At 36.4% G+C, this 13,462-nt stretch overlaps 1 protein-coding gene across 29 annotated transcripts in view; it reads right to left on the bottom strand.

The window, feature by feature from the left end:
* The window catches only part of LOC128859316 (basement membrane-specific heparan sulfate proteoglycan core protein), a 202,138-nt gene extending 198,943 nt beyond the window's left edge, over positions 1-3,195 (bottom strand). For 9 of the 29 annotated variants that reach the window (XM_054096238.1, XM_054096239.1, XM_054096240.1 and 6 more), the window contains exon 1: positions 2,536-2,997. The gene's annotated coding sequence lies outside the window, so the exon portion shown is untranslated. Of the gene's footprint in view, positions 1-2,420; positions 2,512-2,535; positions 3,000-3,024 lie in introns of those variants that run through there. The other 20 variants (XM_054096222.1, XM_054096229.1, XM_054096231.1 and 17 more) reach the window with 10 other exon arrangements.
* Positions 3,196-13,462: the final 10,267 nt, after the last annotated feature.

Here is a 13,462-nt window from a genome sequence, read left to right as displayed (position 1 = left end):
TATTTTGCTTTGTGTTTTGAAATATGATTTTTCGATGCTTTAGCGCTTTTAGGCATTTCAGTCAGATCGTTTCGCGCGAATCGCGTTTTGTTTGATTTTCATATATTTCATTTAAATTTCTATTTTATGCGGCCGTTCGGGTTTTTGTAGTTGTGCTAGCGGTGGAGGTGCGGGTGGGCGGCGGAGCCATTGTTGCGCTTCAGCTCAGCAGAAAACAATGAAAACGACGAAGAAAAGGCAAGCCAACGAAGGCAAATGAAGGAAATGCAAAACATACTAAAAAAAAAGGAAGCAAACTGCAATGGCACGAATTGTGAAGGCACACGTGATTGGCTTGGCGAATTGGCTGAAATCGGAGCAGTTTGCAGCGAAGGTACTTAGAATGCAACAAAAGGCAGAAAAGGTATAAAAAGGCAAACAAATACTCGCATTTAGGACGGAGTGTGTGTTCAGCGGGAAAAGGTAAAAGTTATTTACACAATTGGTGGGGGAAAATATGGGAATTCGCCGAGGTATTGAATAAAAAACTACAGAAATTTTGAAAAGGAAATTAAAAAGCATTCGGTGGAAAACAAATCGGAGAAATCCAGTAATTTGTTTTGATGCATTTTGTTTGGTGCATAAAAAAAGCGTACTAATTTAAAAATAAAAAATATTTTCAACTTTTCGTTAAAAAATATGCAAATTTGATGAGATGCTAAAAAATTTAATTTTATTAAAAAAAACTTTTCAAGTGGAGAATAAAATTAAATTTTTTTCAATAATTACTTCCATTATATTCATATAATATAATTTATTTTTCGGTACAATTGTAATTTTTGCATAAGAATGATGCAAAAAAAATTGAGCAAAACTAACAAATAAAAATATTTTTTAAATTTTGCTTAGAAAAGTATGGGAATTTGTCGAAAATCAGAAGAATCAGAAAATTTCTAGATGAGCAATTTTCGTTACAAAAATGGGAACAATCAGAAAATTGTCCATAATTATTTTAAAGCTTTCCTTTGAAGAAAATTCAAACCAACATTTCTGAATTCTAATTAAAAACTAGATTTTGCTTAGAAAAATATGAAAATTCGTCGAAATAATTAATTTTGTTTAAACGAAAATTTTGTAGAAGATTTAGTTTTGAAAAAGTTTCTTTTTTTAAACACGTGAACTGATGCAAAATTATTTTGCTTGCATTTGGTTTATTCAGTCTTGTTTCTCAATAAAATACATTTTATAGAGTATAAACAGCATATAGATATTTTTATTATTATTTTTTTGAGCGAGCAGGTTGCAATTTTTTAGTACATATCATATTTTTATTATTTGAGATTGCATTCGTACTAAAAATATTTTTATGAAGCATATGTGAGTTTTCTTGGAAATATTTTTATAGATATTTTTCATAAAATTAAGAAAAAAATTCAATGAATAAAAATTATTTTTTTTAGAATCGAAGAAATGTCAAAATATTCGAAATTAATAATTAATATTTTTTAATGAATAAAGCTTTTTCTGGCAAAAATATAGTGAAATTCGGCATAAAGGAATAAATTATTATGAAGTGAAATTCCAATATCAGTTATTAGAGTAAATAAAATTTTCAGCTGCACATATATTTTTTTTAAAGAAATTTTTAAAATTATTTTTTAGTGTGCTTAGAAAAATTCCAGTTGAGAATTTTTTGTTAAAATAATTGAGTGGAATTAGAAAATTTACGTTGTTCAAAAAACTGAAACTGACTTCTAGTATTTCAATCCCTTTACTATTTAAAAAAAATAAACAAAAAGCCAAAATTTCAGGAAGAAAAATTTGAAATTTTGAATTAAAAACGAATTTAAAAAATTTTGAATTGAAAAACCATAAAGTTAAAGAAATTAAATTTTTTTTTACAAATTTGCGAAAACATTTTTAAATTTGAATTCAAATAAGAAGTTTCAGAAAACTATTCACTACCACTGAGTTATTGAATTAAAATTTAAATTTTGTAATTGTTTCCATAAAAAATATGTTTTCAAATTAATGGCAAGTAACTAATTTCGTAACCTGTATCTGCACTCAAAAAATGATCATAAAATGTTTACTATTTCACTGTCTATGCTATTTTAGCTGTTTATCATACACACGCAGACGTCTTTTAAAAATTTTCATCCGAAATGCACCTTCGTCCACAACACCAAAACCACTTTCCTGCCTTTCCACATAGCATAAAAAAATTGCAAAAAGTATATCACAACTCCCACCCACCCACACAAACACACTTGCGGCGCACGTCCGAATCGCGCAGCCCGTTCGCGGATTAAAGCCAAAAAGAATGCGAACGCACGCGCTCATATCCTGTCGCGACGATGTATCCTGCGAAAGACTTAATCCAGGCGGTAATGCGCAACAAAGCTATGCAGATTAACGCCACTAATTCCTGTGTCACGTACGCTGACTTTTGCAGGACACAGTAACTAGAACAACTATAACCGTTTGATTTTTGTTACTGCTAATGTGTTTTTTTGTTGGTGAATTCCAAAAGCTAATAATTCCAAAAAAATGTACCAAGATCCGACACAGTCCTCGCAAGTTGAGATTTGTGTGACTGAAATGCCAACTAACCACCACAAGCGAACCGTAATTGACGTCCGTACCGCACGACGGCGCACAACCGAATGGAGCTCAAGACTTCCTTTTCGTCTTCGTCAGAGTCGATGTCGATGTCGATGTCGATGTAGCGCTGCTGGCGTCGTCACTGTCGCTTGCGCTGGCGTTGGTGGAATGAGGAATACTCCGGTCGGACGGTCGGCCGGTTGCGTTGTGCAAATCACGAGAGATAATAATACTAATGTACTGCTATCACCACTGCTGCTGCTTCTTCTTCATCTAGTTCTTCTCCTTCTTTTTCTTCTTCTATTTGTGCGCTTTCTTGTGCTTATGCTTCGCCTGCTTGCTGTGTTTGTTCTCGCTGCTCCCCACACTTGCGTTGTATGTTCGCTACAATTCAACTTAACCGCAGGAATATGTCTAAGGCACACACACTCACATACATACACTCACACACTGATGCACTGATAGCGCTACACCGGCAGAGTACATATTTCACATAACCCGCACACGAGCAGTCGAAAGAGCGTCCGAAGGCGCGCGTGTTTATTTTTTCATTTGTATGTTGAGAGGAGCTTTTTTCTAACCAGCCCAAAAATTGTCAGACGACGACAACGACGTCCATCCACAGACTGATTGTAGCGAGGCAGGCAATAACAGTCATTGGCAGGCAACAACGGTGGCGGCGACATCAACAGCACGACACAGCGCTATGAGCATACAGCAACAACAAAAGCAACAAATCAGTGACAACAACCGGGTAACACCGCAGACTGACTGAATGACGCGAGTCGCTGCGACGCGACGAAAACGAAGCGAGAAGTCAACTCAAGTCGGCAGTTAACGCAATCATGGCAAACTAACACAACAACAACAACAACGCTATATATACAAAAAAACAAAACAAAACTGAAACGCTGTCGTTGGTGATATCGACCGCGAAGGCGGTTGACAGTATTCCAAGACGCCGGCAACAACCGTAGCAGTAACAACAACTACACAAAGCGAAATCAAAAAAGTAAGAGAGGAAAGCAACAGCTGATAGCAAAGCTTAAGTGTGGAAATAAAACTGGGACTAGAGTTAGAGTTTAAAAGGCTCGTGCAAAAAAATAAAACAAAGCTCTTTTTGATAAAAAAAAAAATTTTTTTTCTGAAAAAACATTTAGGAAAAATTTGAATCCAATTTTTCATACATACACATGTTTCAAAACGCTACTACCACTGACTACAAGAAAAAAATTATTACGTCATTGGGCTCATGCGTGACATCTTCAAAAATAATTATATCTAATCTAAAACAAAATAATTATGAATTATTCCCAAGTCATTATTCCCATAGCGTCCCTCCACAAGTTCCGGCAAAAGTGTCACACTTCGACCTTTTTATTATTTAATGAAAATAAAAAATCAAAACACGAACTAACTTTAAAAAAGTCCAAAAGTCATCATACGATACGGTGCGCATTTAACTACTGATATGTAAACACGTTTCACTTACCACACTTCCCCTTCTCCCTCGCTCTCTTTTGTTCTTTTTGTTTCTCTGCAATGCAAAGCGCCCAGCATAAATGCCGGCTAACCGCGCGTAGCTAATTGTTTTTGATTTACTGAGCGCATATCGATGTACACTTGCCCACAAAGAGAGAACCACGACTCACATTCACGCTCGCGTATACTCGCAGTCTGCTATTTGCTAGTCGAGAAGTGATCGAAGACAATCAATACACCCTTACAGGTAAATGCAATAGTTGTTTGTGGTGTAGAGGTGAGAATACTGGAAGTATTATTCTGAGACAATGGCAGAGATGTGTAGAAAACTAAAAGCACTTATGTCAAAAACGCTAGGTTTAGAGATGGAACAGTTGGGAAGCTTCACGTTTTTTCTGTGATAATATATTGACATTACATGAATATAAGAGTTTCACCAAAGTGTAAAGTAAAGATTTCGCACGTTTCTCACGTTCCCGTCCAATAAAGCAAGCAACCCAAACTAGAGGGGGGCTCTAGTAAAAAAATCAACTATATGACGTTTAGGATGCAACAGGTAGGGAGGAAAAGTAATAAGTCAATAAAAGGCTGTAGTGTGGGGTGGGTAGATCCTCTTGTAATCAACGGAGGAATATTAAATATGCCATAGCCGTAGCAAGTTACCTATGGAATAGAAAAGTTACTCTCACACTTTACATTCTAAGAGGCTCAAATGTTCCCTTACATATTACATATACGGCGTCGGATCCTTTATTGGATGTTTGGTCGAGTCCAATTTGTGGTGTGCGGTAGACAATGGACAGTCTCCAAGTTTATTTCTGCTAACCAAATGTTCCCATAAGATAAAATAAATATATATTAAACGAGATGAAAGGTCTCCACCGAAAGGTCACTTACCTTGGCGAGTACCTACCTATTTGTCCTTTCGCTTTAGGATTACGCAAAGGTTACTCAATCTTCCAGAACTCACAAAGGTATTCCTAATTGGCAATTATGGATCACAGTGATGCTCAGAAAATTTTAACTTATTCAAAAGGAAATTGTAAAGATTTAAATAAACCTTTTTTTGACGTGATAACGTCTTATAATTCGATTTAGCCGGCTGCACGCATGAAAAAATGTGTCGTTACCTTGCTCATTAGTGTTACCTTGCTCATTTGTCGTTACCTTGCTCATTTGTCGTTACCTTGAATGAACTGCAAGCGAAAGCGCGGAACGAACAAAGCAAACGAACGGCAACGTTCGACATCTTGCTCTCTCCTACTTAAGTGAGCGTATATATGTATGTATATGCGCATATATACATATATAAATTCACGTATTTGTATTTGCATATGCCTTCTTATTGATTATTATTAATTTGATTTCCTTGAAGAATTTAAAATAAAACCAAGTTTGTTAATAATACCTGTTGTTTTAATATTATTATTATTAATTTTTTTATTATACATGAAGAAAAAAATGTATGGTAATATTTACCACATACCTTATAAGATATGTTGTATACTAATATGTGTATATAAACATGCATATACATATACAATTTCGCGCAATTTTCAAAAAGAACAAATCTATATGTAAAGATGCATACAAGTCACATGGACATATCAAATATACGAATCTATTCCGTACGCAAGCAAATGTAAGCTAGTGTGCTTGAACTGCAAGCGAAAGCGCGAAACGAACGACAAAGAGCACAATCGGCCCCCGCGTTCGGCAACGTTCGACATCTGGCTCTGTCCTACTTGAGTGAGCATATATATGTATGTATATGTACGTATATGCGCATATGTAGGCATATAAATTCACATACTTGTATTTGCATATGCCTTCTTCCTGTGTGCATGGTAATGCACCATTTCTCGGTTGAGAATAGGACGATGATAGAAAAAGTAGGAAATGAAAGAGAGTGTTTCGAGTGTAAAGTGTCTTGAAAAAGGCAAATCGATGATGGTGCCTCTTAGTGTTGTTGACTTATTAACGTCTGATGCACAATCGAAATTGAAGATATCTTTCATGAATTTGATAAATGTTTCGTCATTTTTCACGTTTGTGTAAATGTAACTTGACCTATTCCATTGCAATTCCATTAATCTCCTCCTCTATATCCATACAAAATATCTATCAAACAAATAAAATTAAAATTTTGTTTTGAAAATTGCAACCATTCCATCAATATTTTCTTATGACGTTGTCACGTTAAACTATCGTCAGTAAACCGACTTTACAGACAACCTCTTTTTTTAATTTTAGTGCATGCAGATGAAATACATCATGAGTCCAGGGCTTAAATCAGCAAGAAGGCCTATGGTAACTCTTGCCGCATGGAATAAGGCAATACAAAACAACAGTTGATGGGACAGTACAATACGACTATTCTTCTCGATGCATTTTCTTTGAGCATTGCATTTAAATCCGAAACACGAACGACCTTCGTGCCGCCAATCGCTTAAACTTGTCAAGGGTGATGGATTAGAGAGACTGGTGACGGATTAAGTTGGAACCCTAGGACCTAAACACCTACTTTTATACAATGAAAGGCCTCAAACTTCAATTCAAATAATCTAAGAAATTCATAAGGGAAAGTTATTGAAGAAGAAGAAAGTTATTTCAACGTGTTTTAAATAATTACCAAAAACATTTAAAAGCAGAGTGATAACGTTTTTTAAAAAGCAAACGGTTTTAAAACAATTATGAGTTAACAGCTAAACTCAATATGGCGAAAAAATATGACAATTGAAAACTATAACCAATTCTAGAGAAATTTTGAGTAATTAAAATATTGGATCCAGCACTTTGAATTTCGTGATTTCTGTACATCCCTATTAAGATGGGAAGAGAACTTGTAAATCGTTAGACCTTAGCTTCTTAACACCAATCATCCTGAAAGTTGCACATGATAAGTTGCCGTAGACTTCTCACAGAGAGATCGAAATGAGCCTTCTTCTATCTCACGTTTAGAAAACTCACCAATCGCTCACTCTATGAGGAGTCACCTATCAATCATTCAACAAATGCTGCCTGGGTTGACTTCGACAATGGCTTAAAATATGTATTTTTCTCTTTTGGGTATTCACGTAACCTGCTCCTCTTTGCTTTCTAGTAGTGAGCGGAAAGCAATCAGCCTCCCACGCATTGTAAATTTCTCTCTCAGTCTCATTGTTTTTGTTCTACGCTCGCACTGACCTCCTATTGACTAAATAACGTAACAACAGGACCATGTTAAGGGCTAAAGCTAATTAAGCGTCGGCACAAAAATGAATAGTAAAAGCAACAATAAACATGTGGACGCAGCAGCGACAGTATTTTCGTACTCTCTGGCGATACCCGTCCGCAATGCAGGCCGTCAGCGTTGCAGGCCGTCGGGCGTGTTGGTATGCCGGTAGGCATATAGCAAAAGTAACAATAACAGCAACAACAATGACAAACACGAAAAGCGGTAATCCGTATTGCACACAAAAGCAAAGCGGTGATTTTTACCTTTTTGCTTTGGTTTTGCTTTTCCGCTCCACCACAAATTCGCCACGCTTGGCTCAGAGTTCAGTGTTGTCAGGCAACTTCACAGGGCCAACGAAAGAAGCAGCAGTGCGCATGAGGCAAGGTGAGCCGGTGGATGGTGGTTAATGATATGAGAATAAACAAAAAAGCAAAAACAAACAAAATAGGCGCGAACTTAACGTTGAAGGAACTAAATAATAAACCGGTACTGTAAGCAGAAGGCAAACTGCTGACTGGCGACTGGGAATGGTTGTGAGGGAGCGCGGAGAAAGAGGTGTTAGCAAGGCGTGCATAGTATGCAGTGGTAAGCAAAAGGCCGAGACCAGGCGACAGTCGGCTCAATAGAATTGAAGGGAAGCAAAAGTCTGAGAATTAGTTTTGGCGAGAAACAGTAAGAGGCCGGCGGATTCGAGGTTTATTGCTAACTAATATTCGTAAGTACTTGGTTTGCTTGTCCGTTGATAGCTTTTTGTTAACTTGTTTGCACTATTTTGTAACGGAGTGGCAATAGGTGTCAAAGCCAAAGTTTTTTTGTTGGCGCGTAGTTTCAGCTGAAGCGCAACAAGAGCTGAGGTGATAACTCACGGGAGCAAGACAAGAAAAATCACTCAGTAAAATGTGGGAAACGATGCGCCTGAGCGGTACGCTTGTGAGTGTACTTTTTGTTTGCTGGGGGCGTGGCACTAACACTTTCACAGGAAAGAGGTAAAAAAATGCCGCTGAGTGAATGTAAACGCAAATCGCTTGACAAAATGTAAACAAACACGAAATGCGTTGGGAACTTTTGCATAGACGTAGGGAGGCTCGAAGAAACGCCGTTTGCCTCAGACTTCAGCACAGCGTAGATTTTCTGCCTACATTTTGGAAGAAAAAAATTCTCAAAAACAAAGTATTTATGTCTCTGTGTGTTTTTACGAGTGGCGTTACTTACATCAAGTGGACAACCACAAGAATGGCGCGGAGCAAACGTTTGGGCGAAGTTGCTGGTGCGAGAGTTGAAGAGCCGCTAAATTAGGTTGGCAAGTAGAAAAACAAAACAACAAAAGCAAAAAGATAAGAGCACAACAAAAGTGGTTTTGTTTACTGCATTCATTCGCAAAGAACCACCTAAACAGTGACTCGCAGTCTAAGTGGGAGTGGGAGTGGATGTGGATGACAACACAAACAGCATAAAAATGATATCTAATAAACAAATAACAGACTCGTTGCAAGCGTTTGAAGTGCAACAAGCTAAAAGCGTGATGCAACAGTGAAATGCACGTAGTCAAGTGGTCGTCAGCGGCACTGGTGGGGGCAGCGACTACTCATCCACTCTGCTGGCGTTGTTGCCACCGCCTTCTGTTCTATTGAAGTATTTGATTTCCATGCTTTTTTACTTTTATTCTGGCTTATGCGCACAAGTGTTGACAGCTTAGCTTTAAGAATATTGACTAAGTACTATTTTACCTGCTGTTTAAGCACACGCGCTGCTGGTTGCCACCCACCACCAACAGCCAACACATTTTTCCTATTTATGGGAGATGTTGAGGCCAAAAATAAATAAAATACTCGAAGGAGTTGGTGCCTGAGCAAATAGTAAAAGAAAAGAAGTGAAGCAGTTTTGTTGGAAAGAAGACGAAGCCATGCATAGCAGGATTTTAGGCGCTGGAGAGTAGGATATACATGAAATTAGCTGTTTTTATTTTGTATAAGGGTGATATGCTGAAAAAAGGGACCACGAGATAGAAAAAATGTGCTGTTAAAAAAGGTAAGTTTCCTTAAACAAGGAAATTATTTAAATTATACGCGTGCATAAAGAGCTGCGTATAGTTTGAGCGATTTCTGCTCTATTTAGATGATGAAATTAATGGAAATTATCCGAGAGAAATCAAATCTGTACTGGCTTATCTATAGTTCCCAGGGATTGCATAAATGCTTCCCTACTGGTCTGATTCTACGATTTTCATGATTTTATGATGCTTCCGGCCTACCAAAGCGTGCCTCATTTTAGGCGACCATGTCATCAGAATTGAATCATTGGAATTAGCGCTTTGTTCTTGCATTCGTTACTATACCGGCTGCATACGCAACACAAATTTTGTTGGCCTCCTGCTTCGCCTTTTCAGCTTTGGTGTATTAGTACTGAACAAAGCAGCGATTTTTCTCTTTTTCTACCTTTATTTTTTAACGGTGTAACACTCAACTGGTCTCATTGAACAACCCCTTTTTTGCATTTTGTATTCTCTCCAATGCTCAAATGTTATGCAGCCCTCGTGACATATGGCTCACGTAATACATCTAGCGGAAAATAGGCCCCACTTTTGACTTCACCAAAATTAATCTCCAATTGCACATTTAGAGGATCTAAACGACTAACCAGCAACATCAATTGAAAACTGTTTGGGTGACCTTCGCTAAGCAGTCTCTAATCGAAAGCAATTCAATAATCCGGAAGCCATGAAAAATCAACGAGCAGACACTGACTTACTTTTTGAGTAGTCAACTGTCATTTTTGTGGCGAGCGCCCTCGTAGTTCCGCGATGCCACAACGAATTACCTGCGCCAGAGAGTCAATGGGCTTACGTAACTTCAATATTTAGTAATGCAGAGAGTTAAAAGATAATGTAAAATATGTTATTTGTATTATTCAAACGCGGCCTATCAGCCGCACATCACTTCGCCTCATCGACTCAATGGTGCATCATAAAGTAGATTTCGTTTTTAATCCGCAAATTTCGCATTATTTCTATCCGCCGTTAAACAGCCCACACAATTGTCGTTTTAGTGTTAGTGCTTTTCCAGCTAAACGCCGCAGCTGCTGCTCACTCACTCATTCACCTAAATGAATCACCCACCGCGGTGTGCGACGTGTCACCCTTGCCCGCCTATCATCGCTTCCATTTCTTTTGTGCCAGCAGCATGAAAATTGGCTGGGGAGAATTTTTATATGCACAGATGTTTGTAAATTCATTTGCTTCTTTTCTTTAAAAAATAATTCACTCGCGCACTGTTTTGTAAATTTAATGCTTTATCTCGCTTTGCTTGCTTGTAAATAATTTGCTTTGCTCTTTAACTGACTGGCTACATACATACATACATTATACGGCGCTGTGTGTATTTGTGTCGCACAATTTTCATTTTGGAGATATCATTCCCGATATTAGCGATGCGCTCATATTTGGAAGCTTCGGTGCATTTTTTGGGGATTTCTGCCTCTGAGTCGCCTTGGGGCGCATTACAACATGATTATGGGTCCTTGCATACATTTGTGAGTGTGTGTGTGTGCCTGCGTGTGTGTGTTATTTCATACAAATGCGTTCGGCTTAGATGGCATCATATTTCGATTTTTAATGTTCACCAAAATCGTTGGCGAGTTTTAATTTGCCAGAAAGATTTGGTTGGCGTCGAAATTTGCAAACTTTTATTGGCACTTTATTAGAATTTATAGCAGTAAGTTGAAAGCAATTGGAAGTGCAATTGAATTTGTGGCGAAGTAATTGATGGGGTGCCAGACGGTGATGTGTATCAGATAAAGTAGATGAAGCAGCAATGCGAGAAGAAAAATGCGCTAAAATGCAAATGTGGTATGAATTTGGTGACTTATTGGCAATCAGAAAAAAAATCAAAAGAAAAGTGGTGCAAAAATCAGAGAATTACGGTAAAAAAATAATAAACAACTTTTGTCCAGATATTCAAAACTATGAACATTTAAAACAGAAAGTTTAATTTTGGCTGAAATTTAGTTTTCCGAAAGTTATCGAAATTTTTGAAACACGAGCTTAAAAATCTGTAGTAAAAGTTTGAGGAGAATTCATGCCTATTTAGAAGAAGAGCAGGAAAATGGAAAAATTTTAACCCGAGTCCTTCCTGTACGTAGAACCTGCTGCCAAGAGAATGTCTATTGCTAAGTGGTATTCAGTATTTGCTTTTATTCTCCATTTTAGCTCCAATTTCACAGATCCCCATATTATTAAGCTACTATTTACGTGGCTCGTGCGCTTCAAGCTGAAATATGCTTCTTTTATCTGAAGACCTCATCACTAGGCTCGAGCGGGTTCAAAAACATTTGTACATTTTCTCTTCGCTCGTTGAGTTCTACCATTCCAATTTCCACATCCACTAAATGTGCGTAATTAGCTTAAAATCTCTGAGAAGCAGCACCTTTGGTTTTGATATTATTAAGAGTGTAATTGACCGCCATACCCGCTCGACCGCAGTCTTTCCTTTATTCCAGTACCCTCCAAAGTAGTGATAATTTTTACACATATGTCCGAGTTCTATTCTCGGATTTCTCTCTTCTAATGCAGATTTCTAGAGCCTTAAGCGTATTCAATATTCTCTCAAATTGTTTAACCAAAAATTTTTCAGGTTAAATGCTTCATTTATTAAGAAATAAAAGGTATTAATTCAAATTTACAAAATATTTAAAAATAAAGAAGATATTGCAAATATAACCAAAAATTGTATAAAGCCAATTTTGAAAATTTTTCATGCTAAAAAATTTGTTTATGTTTTTTTATTTTTTTTTTTATTATATAATATCTAAAATTTATATTATTTTAACTTAACTATGCTTAAACATTATTTTATATACGGTATTTATATTTTTTTTTATTTTTTCATCTTAATTTCATCTTAATTTCATCTAAAATTTATGTTTTTTAGCTTCAATATAAGCAATTATTTTTTAATTTTAATTGTAATTAAAAAACAAAAATTATCTAAAATATTTATTTAATTATAGTTTTGCATTCATTCGTGCGTCAAAAAACATGGATCGCATTTTTTTTCGGCTGACATTTTTTTTTCAATATTTCTTTTCAATTTTATCTTCACTTAAAATTATTTCTTGATATATAAATATTGTGAAAAGAGTTTTAATTTAGTTAAATTTAGATATTTCTAATTATCCTCAAACACTAAACTGGTTTTCACCCATTTGATTTTAATTTATTTTACTGATTTTCCTTATTGTCATTTCCCTAGGTAAATGTAATGATGATATTTGAAAAGTGAAAAAGGGTGACAAAATATCAAATTACCCCGTCAATGCAACGAATGTCAAATACAAGGCGCCAGGCAGCTCTACGGCCTGCATCGCTTGCTATTGGCTGTCGATGTCTACTTTAAGGCGCTCAACGCGACTGCGCGGGAATGCAGGGTGTGGGAAACTCACTACCAAAGCTTATGCAATAGCAGTGACTGATTGCTATTGGCCTCTGGGCTGACCAGTGAGGATGGGAAGCAATTGGAGAAGAGGAAAAACACGCAAAAAGCTCCGAAAGCGCATTCGTTTTTTTGTCAATTTCAAAGAAAGCAAGAAGTAGTTTGATAACTTAACTATTTTAAATCTATAACCAGAAGAACCGTAAGTGAAATTTATTGGAGGACTTGGACAGGCTTTCCACAATTTTCCTAGATTTTAGTTTAAGCGATGCATTTTCAATACGTGTTGAATGGCACATAAAAATTATAAATAAAAAATTATACTAAAAAACCATTTTCGTTTCGAAATCCAATATAAGTTGGCCAATGAAGTCTGTTTTTTGCTATAACCTCGCTCTCAATCCCATTTCTAAATTTGTTGCTGCTGTTGTCTCCCACTTTTTGTTGCTGCAGGTCACTGAGGTTTATCAGCGGCTTTGCGGAAACCATTGTTCATAAAGTCAGAGCTTAAGAAATAAAAAAAAAACAATTATTTTCAGTGATAAGTAAAGAATTTATTTTTAAATTTTATTGTATTATCTTTTATTTTTTTTTGTCAAATTGCAAAATTTCTTACCAAATTTTAGAGTGAACGAAATTGGAAGTGATTCTCAATGATTTCGATTGACTATTTGAATTCTCTAACAGCAGTCAAAGTTTACAACAAAGTGTTAATTGAAATTAATCTCACAGCGATTTTATAATAAAAGCACCT

This window comes from Anastrepha ludens, chromosome 3, assembly GCF_028408465.1.
Source record: "Anastrepha ludens isolate Willacy chromosome 3, idAnaLude1.1, whole genome shotgun sequence".
Lineage (NCBI taxonomy): Eukaryota > Metazoa > Arthropoda > Insecta > Diptera > Tephritidae > Anastrepha > Anastrepha ludens.
This window is presented reverse-complemented; position numbering and strand designations above follow the sequence as displayed.